The 10686-nt window shown below is 36.5% G+C and overlaps 1 pseudogene; it reads left to right on the top strand.

Moving 5' to 3' along the window:
- Nucleotides 1-1557: 1557 nt before the first annotated feature.
- LOC103747540 lies at nt 1558-2326 on the top strand (annotated as a pseudogene).
- Nucleotides 2327-10686: the final 8360 nt, after the last annotated feature.

Raw genomic sequence — 10686 nt, 5'->3', positions numbered from 1 at the left:
ATAAAAAAAAAAAAAAAACTTTTGATTTATCTTTATATATAGGTATGCATATTTTACTGAGTTTTACTGAGTTTTTTGCACTTCATATAATAGCTCTAAATCAAACTTAGACCCCATCTACCATCTAAATCAAATTTAGAACCCCATAGCTCTTCCCATCAGATTTCATGCATTCTGTCATATATGTTACCATACTTTTATTGAAGTTTTGTGCACTTCATTTTGATCATATTTACATCTTTTCCTCTATCTGCACCACCCCCTAAGCTTGCCCACTAAATTTCATGCATTCTGTCATATATGTTAATGTCTATGGAGTCAAGTTTGTGTGTCTAGATGTCTCTTTGGTGTAAGTTCATACACTGAAGCCTGTTCAGCCTTAAAAGAAGACCAACACTCCCTCACTCAGCACTGATCAGCTGCCAATAGTTTCTAGGCTAAGGTTGAGGCCTCCTTCCCATTTCCCTAGTTCTATGCTGGTTTTTATCTAATTGAGTTTGCACAGGTCTTGTGCATGTTATCACCATTGCTATAAGTTCATCTAAGCCATTCCCAGAAGCTTAGAAGACTGTTTCCTTGTGGTCATGAATCATCTTTGGCTCTTACTAAGTTTCTGCCCCCTCTTGAACAATGTTCCCTGAGCCTGGGTGGGTGAGGTTTAATATAGGGGTCCTACCCAGGAACACACACTTTACAGTTCTCCATATTTTGGCCAGTTATGGCCTTCTGTCTTTATCACCCTCTGTTTCATGAGGAAACTTCACTGATGAGAGTTGAGACATGCATTAGTGTTCTCTCTACCCTTTGTTCTACTATGTTCCATGAGCCTTAGGTGTAGAAGTTCCATTGTAGATGTGTCACTTAGGGATGGGAATCTCCCAGACACTTATTCTCCATGTATGACTAGTTGTGGAAATTTGTAATAGTTTCCATATGTTGCAAAAGGAAGATTCCTGATGAGTTGTGACAGGAATATTTGTCTGTAAATATAAGAATCCATATTTAGTGAACAATAAGAAATTACATTTGTCTCATAATGCAACAGATGTAGGATTTTCTCTAGGATCTGTGGCTTCTCCTGCCAGGTATCTGCCAGGTGACTGTGTTTACAGTACTGCACATACATTCCCTCCCATTGGGTGGGGTTTAAGTCCAATTAGATAACTGTTGATTACCCCCAACATAAAAGTGCCACTACCGCACTAATATAGTTTGCTGTTCTTGTGGTTATTAGGTTTTATGAATTATCCCAGATATATTTTAATGTTTCAGAGCATCCTGAATGTTCTAAGGCAGAAAGTAATTTTCTTTCTTTCTTCATAATGAAAAGCTCATGACAATGTAAGATCAATCAGAAGTTAAGAGTAACTGCTGTGTTTCCTTCAGCATACAATGTTAACCTCTTTAAATTGGCAATCATTGCTATACGAAAATACAGTTTCAAAGATACACTAGCAAAGATGGAAAACGTATCCAATTCTCTGCAACATTCCTTTATTCTGTGACTCAGGGAAAATTGCTAAAACTATACTGATGACACTTTGATTTCTGCTTCAGATGTGGAACAGTATCAGAAATGTTCAGATGATCAGTATGCCAACACAGAGCAAATTAGTGCCTCCAAAAAACTGTGACATTCTGGCTTATGATGACCTTCTAGCGATGACTCTGCATGGCCCTGTTGGTCTCTGCACTGACAGCTCTTATTTTGGTGGATTTTGTGAAACACCAAGTCACTCCAATAACTAGACTTGCAGCTACATTCCTACTCATCTCCCTCATGTTCTGTTTTCTCTGCTCTTTGCTCTATATTTGACATCCCAACATGGTCATCTGTGCTGAAGAAGACCATAGTTGGAGTTCCATTCACTGAATCTGTTTCCACTGTGTTGGCCAAAACCATTACTGTGGCTATGGCTTTCCATCTCACTTATTCAGGAAGAAACATGAGGGACATGCTGATGTCAAGAGCCCCAAAATTCATTATTCCCATCTGCATACTGATCCAACTTTTCCTTTGTGGAATGTGGGTGGAACCATCTCCTCCTTTTGTTGATACAGATGTACACGCTCAACACAGGCACATCCTCATTGTGTGTAACAAGGGCTCAGTCACTGCCTTTTATTGTGTTCTGAGATACCTGGGCTCTCTGGCCTAGGGTGGTTGTGTGCCAGGAACATGCCTGACATCTTCATTGAGGCCAAGGTCCTTACATTTAGCATGCTGGTGTTCTGTAGTGTCTGGGTGACATTCTTCCCTGTGTACCACAGTACTAAGAGGAAGTACATGATGGTGGTGGGGGAGCTTTTCCATCTTGGCCTGTAGTGCATATTTCTATGCTGCATCTTTTTTCTAAAATACCTTATTTTGCTAAGATCAGAGAGAAATTTCCTTGCAAAGTTCAAGGATAAAAAACATTCATGATTCGTTAAGGTTAAAAAAAACCAAAAAACCAAAAAGCAAAAAACCTTTCACCATGTGTAATATTACTAAATAGTCTGAGATAAAATCACACTATTATAATCAATAATTTTCAGGCAATAGTTCACTATTCATTCCAAGGGCATGTGAATCTGGTTTCCTCTATAAAAATATTGAGGTAGCAGTGTGAAGACTATTACGAATACTGTTCTCTCTATTTTCCCATTAATCTGTCATTCAACAGTTTATTTACTACAAGCTTGACAAGGAACATTATTGAATAAATTTATGTTATTATTTATGTTATTTATGTTATTATACAAGAGTGTGTATAATAAACCCAGGTTCTGTCTTTGAACACAGAATGAAGAATAAGTATTTGCTCACAGCTTAATATTCAAAGAAAAATTGGGATGCAGTGGGTATGAGAAAAGTTGTTCAGTCCTGTTCTCTCTAATTTTCAGAGAAAATGATAAAACTAGTTTTCTATGGAAGGAGAGTTATGGTGGACTCAAAGTATTGTTAGGTGTTTGTTAGACAATTGGAACATAGTTATAGAAAGGGAGGACTTGATAAAGAGGTAGAAATAAGACTATTTCACATTGTCAGATGCCTTCACTAAGACCCTAAATTTGGATCATTTTTACAGTGCACCCACTGGTTAGTCTACTTATCAAAAACAGAACGTAATAAAACAGAATGTGAGCTGAATTCTACAATCATTATAGGAAGATGCTATTCATTCAAGAACAGTGACAAAATTAGAAATATATCAGTGGGGGGAGATAAACTGTTAAAATAATGTCATTTGCTACATTTGTATTTTAGTGCACTGAAGATCATTGAAACTTGTATAAGTACAAAATTCTTTTGAAGAAAAGTCTTGGGTCTCAGTTAAAGGTTTCTTTTTTCCTGTCTCAACATCGTTTATTTTTAAACTTTATTTTATTTTTGAAACTATCATACTGTAGTGTTGTGTTTGCATTATTTCTAACCACTCCATTTCCCTTCTGAATGCTCCCGTGTCCTCCTGCACTCCCTCTCAATTTCTTGTGTCCTCTTTGATTATTATTGTTACATATTATTGTGTATCCATTTCCTCCACGATAAACCTTCCACAAACATGATCTTATGAGAGGAGATGAAGCATTCCTCTGTAAGGAAAGTTCCTTAAGCTCAGAAAGCAAACAACTGAATAGCTTTGGGAATTTTCTAGATTCACAGGATTCCCGACACTGCTGAGAGACACTTGGAGACAAGCTAAGCTGCCTGGAAGAAACAGATAACAGTCAAGTTTCCTGGAGGAGGCTCTTACAAATTGAACTGCCTGGCAATGACACTTTCCAACTGTTGAGCTGCCTGCAGGTTGTGTAGTGAACTCCAGAATTCCTGATTTTCTGAGCTTTCAATAAAACTAGGGTGGGATTTGGAGATGTATCTGTCTGTTAGTCATTTCTGACCCTGTAAGTAACCCTCTCACCTATATTCATGTATGTAACCCCAATAAAACCTATTGTTTCATGAAGTTGTATTTTGGTAGTATTCTTATTTTGGTCTGTCATTGGTTCCCTATGACCTGAGTAGATGTTTGTTCATTTATCCCTAGGAATAGTGTCACAAATCCACACACACAGTGATTCCATTTATTGGTTCTCCTATGTGCCTGTGTTTAGGGTTGTCTATTCAAGAATAGGCAACCTATTACTTGAAGGAAACCACTTCTCCATCCTGCAGTATTCATTGATTTCCTTTAGCTCTTCATCTTGAGGTGGGACCCCCTGTAATTTCCCCCATCATCCTTGGTATTGCCATTATGCATTGGTTTTGCCATTATGAAGATCTTGTTAGACTACCATACCTTGGATATTTTGTTGGTGCATTTACCTTATCAAGTCTAGAATGTATTAATGAACAAAAGGAGTCTTGTCCTTCTGGCTCTTGCTTCCTATCTGACCCTTCTTCCATGATGCTCTCTGAGCCTTAGATGTAGGGGTTGCATTGTAGATATATTACTTAGGTCCAGATATCTCACAGTCACTTTATTCTATGTGATTGGCCAGCTGTGGAACATTGTAATAACCTCCATCTGTTACAAAAATTTTCTTTGATAAACAAAGAAACATACATTTGTTTGTAAATATAAAGATACTTATTTAGAACATGTCAGAAATTACTTTGGTCTAGGGAACTGACAGAAGTAGATTTTCTCTAGGGTCTATAACCACTTCACCTTTGTGTACTTTGTTATACTTGAAGTGCCATGCATGAATTCCTTAACATTGAGAAGACTTAAGTCCAAATAGACAGTTGTTGATTATGCCCAAGATAAAAGTGCCAATAATGCACCACAAGATATATTTTGCTGGGCTGGTCATCATTCTGGTTTGTGGAATGTACAGCTGGATGGGACTATTGATTTGATTTTTTCCTTGGCAGCTTGCATAATACCTCCTGATACTATGAGAACTAGTGTTCAGGGAGGAGTCTTCCAGGTCAGTTCCAACTCAAACTTTCCAAGTTCCTTGTCCAAAGTATGTCACATTTTAAGCAATAGGGCCTTAAGTTCAATTTCTGGGATGAAATCAAGGGCTGTGGAAATAATGTGTATTATTTGGGTATCACTTGGACTACCCTGACCAACAACTAGGAAGGAGACTTTCCTTTCCTGACACTGTAGTTTTCATTACATAGCTTTCAGCTATCCCCATGCACACACATTTATACTATATGTGTATTTTCAGGAAGCTTATTAAATACTATACTTCCCTTTGGTTTTTTTACATCACTTAAGCATTATCTCCCTTTCCTCTTTCTCTCTTTCTCTCTATAGTCCCCGTCCCTTCTAAGTTAAAGTACTTGTCATTTTCCCAATTTCCCACTTGATAAAACTTGTCTCCTACTATCTCCCTTTCATAAGCCCCTTCTTCCCCTCTGCCTTCATGGTTCTTTTCCATTTTCTTGGGTCTAGCATTACATCAGGATATTGATTAATATCTAATGATTGGGAACTGGGATCTGCAAATGAGAGACAATAGGTATTGCTTGCTTTTCTGAGTCCATATCACCTCAGTTAGTATGAGTTTGTAGTTCCATCCATTTGCCTGAAGATTTCATTTTTCTTTACACCAAATAGAATTTTATTCTGTAAGTATAACTCAGTTTTATTATCCATTCATTGGTTGGGGAACATTTAGTGTGTTTCCATACCCTAGCAATTGTGAAAAGCACAGCAATAAACATGGTTGGACATGTATCTCTGTAGTAGGAATTGGGTTCTTTGGGTATATGCCAAAGAGTGGTATAACTATATCTGAGAGTAGATCTACTTTTAATTTTTGATGAGTTGCTTTTACTGATTTCCATAGTGGCTGTGTGATATTTCAATCGCATCAGCAATGAATGAGTGTTTCTCCTTCCCCTCATCCTCACCAGCGTTTTTGTCATTTTTTTTTCTTTTTGGCTTTTAAGGTGAAAAACTTATTAACATTGAAGCTATCATTATAGAAAGCCATATAAAAAATTTTAGCATATCGATTATATATGAGCATATTTCCTACATAGTTACAGTAATGTATAACATAATTTAGCTTTTCATAACATATCACTCAATACATTAGTTCAGTTAAACAAAAGCACTTATTTTCAAATCCAATACTTGAACAAATCTCTCTGTACACAGTTTATGGGTGCTAATTAGCATCAAATGCTCTTCATTAAGAGGTATATGATCTCAGTACTAGTTGATGAAATTTGGTTTTTTTATGCAGCATACCCTTTTTCATCACAACATGAAAAGGCACTGAAATATGGAAAGTAAGGTCCAGTGACATTACTATTCTATCAAACCCATACATAATATTAACATTATAAACCTTAAAAACAACTTTTGAAACCTATACTAGACCTTTTTTATCAGGACAAAACTACTTGAAAGTAGAAACAAGAAAGATATCTTTGGTTTCTCTGTGGTAAGAGGAAGAAAATCCTAGACCACCTCATTGCCATTCATTAAATGACAACTGAGGGAAATACCAGAACAAATATGTTTCAACTCAACAATTCTAGGGAACTTCATGGGGGTGAGAGTTGGCATAGCTCATTCTAGGTGGCCATAGCATTGGCATCGTATGTAAGACAGAACATTTGCATAATGTAATTTAGGTCTTAATATCAAGCTACATTGAGGATTTTTAAAAGTTTCCTGGCAAGTTGTAGAACACTGTAACAGCTTCCATCTGTTGCAAAAAGAAGCTTTTTTGATTAGTGGCATACAGTACACTTGTCTGTAAATACGGAGATACATATTTAGCATATATTTAACATATAGTAAGAATTTTCATTTGTCTAGACAGAGATAGGGTTATCTCTAGGATTTCTGACCAATACAGCCATGTGTATTTGGCTACATTTACAGTGCCACCTATGAGTTCCCTCCAATTAATAGGGCTTTAAGTACAATTAGATAACTGTGGATTACACTCTAAATAAAAATGCTACAACTACAACAATAGAGGTAGTTTCTGTGCACTCATTGTGGTTATTAAGCTTTGAAACTGAGGTTGGACCATTGATTGATTTTTCTCCTTTAGTATCTTGCATACTGTCATCTAGAACTATGAGACCTAGTCTTCAGGGAAAAGGCTTCCAGGTCAGTTCCAGATTCATTGTTCCATGTCCTATGTCCAAAGTATGCCCTGTCTTCAGAAGTAGACTCTTCCCTTCAAGTTCTGGGAGGTAATCAAGGGCTGTGGCAATATCCTCTGTTACTTTGGGAGTCTCTGAGACTACCCTGACCAACAACTTGAATGGAGGGTTCTCCTCAGGCACTGTGTTTCTTGTTATAGAGCCTTTAGGTAAACACATGCATTAATGTTCAGATACTGCACTGTGTTTTTCAGGAGGGGTTTAAGTCAATACATTTCCCTCTGAATTTTTATACCACATAAACTTAATTTATTTCTTTCTCTCCATGTCTAACCTCCCTCATCCCTCCCAAGTTTAAGTGCGCCCATTTTCCCCTTGATAATACCTGTATCCTATTATTCCCCTTTCTCTTGAGTTCCTTCTTCATTTTAACCCCATGGTTTCTTGTATGTCCTTCCTTCCTCCCTTCGCAGTTGAGTACCCCACCTCCCATTTGGTAACCTCTGTTCCCCAGTATACACCTCTTTTGGGGTCTTTCTTTAACTCCAGGTTTCCTTTCCATTTTCCTGTCTGCTGTTACATCAGGATATATACTCACATATAAAGGAATGGTGCTAAGATTCACACATTTCATTTTCTGGGTCTATATTACTTCACTTAGTACAACAAGTTTCTAGTCCCATCCATTTACCTGCAAATTTCATCTTTTCTTACCACTGAGTATAACTCCATTTTGTAAATGTATTTTCATTATCCATCTGTCAGTTGAGGGTCATTTAGGTTGTTTCCATGTGTGAAAAGAGCAAGAACAAACATGGATGTACAGTTGTCTCTACAATAGGATGAGTCCTTTGGGTATATGCCAAGGAGTGGAATAACTGGATCATATGGCAGACTCATTTTTATATTTTTAAGAATTCTCCACACAGCTTTCCATAGAGGTCACAGGAGTTTGCATTCCAACCAGCAGTGAATGATCCTCAGTACCATTTGGTGTCTACTTCTCTTTATCTTAACCAGACTGACTGAGGTAAGATGGAATCTTAAAGTGGTTTGATCTGCATTTCTCTAATTACTAAGAATGTTGAGCACTTTTTAAGGTGTTTCTTAGCCATTTTTATTTCTTCTTATGACAATTCTCTGTCCAGATTTGTAGTCCATTTTTAATTGGGTCATATATTTTCTTAATTCTTTGTTTTTTGAGTCCTTTGAGTATTCTATAATTTAATCCTCTATCAGATGTATACCTGGCAAAGATTCCTTCCTATTCTTCGGGTTTGATCTTCCCCCAATCAGCTATTACTTTTGCTGTACAGAAAATTTTTTATTTTAATGAGGTCCCACTTGTAATTCATGAACAAATGAGGTCCAATTTAGAAAGAACACTGGCTGTTCTTGCAGAAGACCTGGGTTCAAATCCCATCACCCACATGGCAGCTAACAACTGTCCATAACTCCAGTCCCAGGGGATCCGACAGCCTCTTCTGACCTCCGTGGGCATTTCATGACACGGGTCCACTTACCCACATGCAGGCAATACATGTAAACCCATAAAATAAAAATAATAAATAATTTTTTTAAAAAAGAAAAAAAGAAAGTTTTATCCTGCGCTTGTATCTTATAGGCTATTGCCTTTGTTTTCTTCTAACATTTTCAGCCTTTTATTTCACATTGAGGACTTTGATGCATTTGGAGTTGATTTTTGTGCAGGATAAGGATCTAATTGTATTCTACATGTAGAGATCTAATTTTTCAGTATCATTTGTTGAAGATGCTGCCTTTCCTCTGGTGTGTATTTTTGGCATCTTTGTCAAATATCAAATGGATATGACTGTAGCAACCATGTTTGGGTCTTCTATTTTGTTCCATTGATCTGAATGTCTGATTTTGTCCACTACCATACAGATTTTAATATTATACCTCTGATATTCTAATCCCTTCAGTATTGCTCTTTGTTCAGGTTGACTTTGACTAGCCACAGTCTTTTGTGGTTTCATATAAATTTTAGTTTTTTTTCTATTATTCTGAAAAATGCCACAAGAAATTTAATTGGAGTTATGCTGAATCTTTAAATTTCTTGTAGTATGATGGTCAATTTTATAATATTAAACCTATCAGTCCATGAACAGTAGAGTTTTTCCCACTTCCTAATATATTCCTTGATTTGTTTCTTCAAAGAAATTTAAAGTTCTCATTGCAGAGCTCTTTTAAAATGGGTATAAAGATGATTAACATTTTCTCTATGAAATGCAAAAATCAGTAGCCTTTCTATATAACAATATCAAGGAACCAGAAACAGTATTAAAGGAAATCCTCCCATTCACAATAACCACAAAAAGTAGAAATATTTAGCAATAAACCCAAATAAAGACATAAAAAAACTCTACGATGCAAATTTCAAATATTGAAAGAAAGACATAGAGGAAGACACTAGGAGATGGAAAGACCTACCATGCTCATGAATTGGTAGAATCAATATTGTAAAACTGATCATCTTACCAAAAGAAGTCTATATATTCAATGCAATCCCAATCAAAATGCCCACAACGTTTTTCGCAAAGCTAGGAAAAAGTCATCCTAAAATTCGTATGGAATCACAAAAGACTCCCAATTGCTAAAGCAATCTTGTACAAAAAGAACAATGCTGGGAGATCACTATATGAGATAGCAGATTATATTACAGAGATATTGTCATAAAAACAGCATGGTACAAAAAAATAGACACAATAGAGACCCAAACATGAGTATATGCAATTTCAGCCACCTGATATTTGACATGGTGCCAAGAACACACAATGGAGGAATGACAGAATTTTCAACAAATGGTGCTGGCATAACTGGATCCCTGTCTTAAAATTGGAACCTTATCTTTCACCCTGCAAGAAATTGAACTCAAATGGATCAAAGAACCCAATATAAAACCTGAAACTTGGAAACTGCTAGTACAAAACATAGGTAGCACATTTCAAGATATCAGCATAGGAAAGTACTTTCTAAACCAAACATCAGCTGCTCAGGCATTAAAGTCAATAATCAATAAGTGGGAACTCATTAAATTAAAAAGCTTCTGTACAGCAAAAGAAACAACTAAGGAAGGGAAGAGGAAACCCACTGAGTTGGAGAAAATCTTTAACAACTATACACTAATAGAGGAATCCAGAATGCACAAAAGCCATTTACACATTCAATACAATGCCACTCAATATCCCCATGACATTCTTCACAGAACTGGAAGAAACAATCCTAAGATTCATATGAAAGCATAAAAGACCTCAGATAGCCAAAATAACCTTGAGCACTAAGAGCTATGCTGGAGGGATTCCTAGACCAGATTTTAAACTGTATTACAGAGCTATAGTCATAAAAACAACATGGTACTGACACAAAAATAGAACCATAGATCATCTGTATTACAGAGCTATAGTCGTAAAAGCAACATGGTACTGGCATAAAAATAGAACCATAGACCAATGGAACAAAATTGAAGATCCAAATATGAGTAAATACAATTTCAGCCACCTAATATTTGACAAACGGGCCAAGAACATTAACTGAAGGAAAGAGCAGATGTTCAGCAAATGGTGCTGGCAAAACTGGATCTCCACCTGTAGAAGAATGAA

This window comes from Nannospalax galili, unplaced genomic scaffold (genome assembly GCF_000622305.1).
Source record: "Nannospalax galili isolate Female #2095 unplaced genomic scaffold, S.galili_v1.0 scaffold3505, whole genome shotgun sequence".
Lineage (NCBI taxonomy): Eukaryota > Metazoa > Chordata > Mammalia > Rodentia > Spalacidae > Nannospalax > Nannospalax galili.
The sequence above is the reverse complement of the archived record's forward strand: the minus strand, read 5'-3'. Positions and strand labels throughout refer to the sequence as shown.